We start from the raw sequence: 588 nt of genomic DNA on the forward strand, positions 1-588 counted from the left end.
TAGCAAATGAACTACACGATCTTTTGTGCTAGTCTTAGGATTGGGTCTTGTCCATCACATCATTCTCCTAATGATGTGATCCCGTTATCAACGACATCCAATGTCCATAGCCAGGAAACCATGACTATCTGTTGATCACAACGAGCTAGTCAACTAGAGGCTCACTAGGGACATATTATGGTCTATGTATTCACACGTGTATTACGATTTCCGGATAATACAGTTATAGCATGAATAAAAGACAATTATCATGAACAAGGAAATATAATAATAATACTTTTATTATTGCCTCTAGGGCATATTTCCAACAGGTGTTTGTATGTGAGTTATCAACTTTGTTGTGCATACTTTACCATGTTCTTTATACAGAACTTACATGTTATGTTTTCAAATACTTTTCCTCCCGAGCCATAAGTTATCACAGAGTTTGTAATTAAGTTATCGGATATGTGGTGTGTATATTGTCATGCTATTTACTTGTACCGGGTTGTGTGTTTTCAGCACCCCCCTCACCCCGATCAAAACTTACCGCGATGTTTGTACGTAAGTTATTAGGGCAGTGATGCGTAAACTATCATCATATTTACA

The sequence above is a fragment of the Triticum dicoccoides genome, chromosome 2A, assembly GCF_002162155.2.
Source record: "Triticum dicoccoides isolate Atlit2015 ecotype Zavitan chromosome 2A, WEW_v2.0, whole genome shotgun sequence".
In the NCBI taxonomy this organism is placed as follows: Eukaryota; Viridiplantae; Streptophyta; class Magnoliopsida; order Poales; family Poaceae; genus Triticum; species Triticum dicoccoides.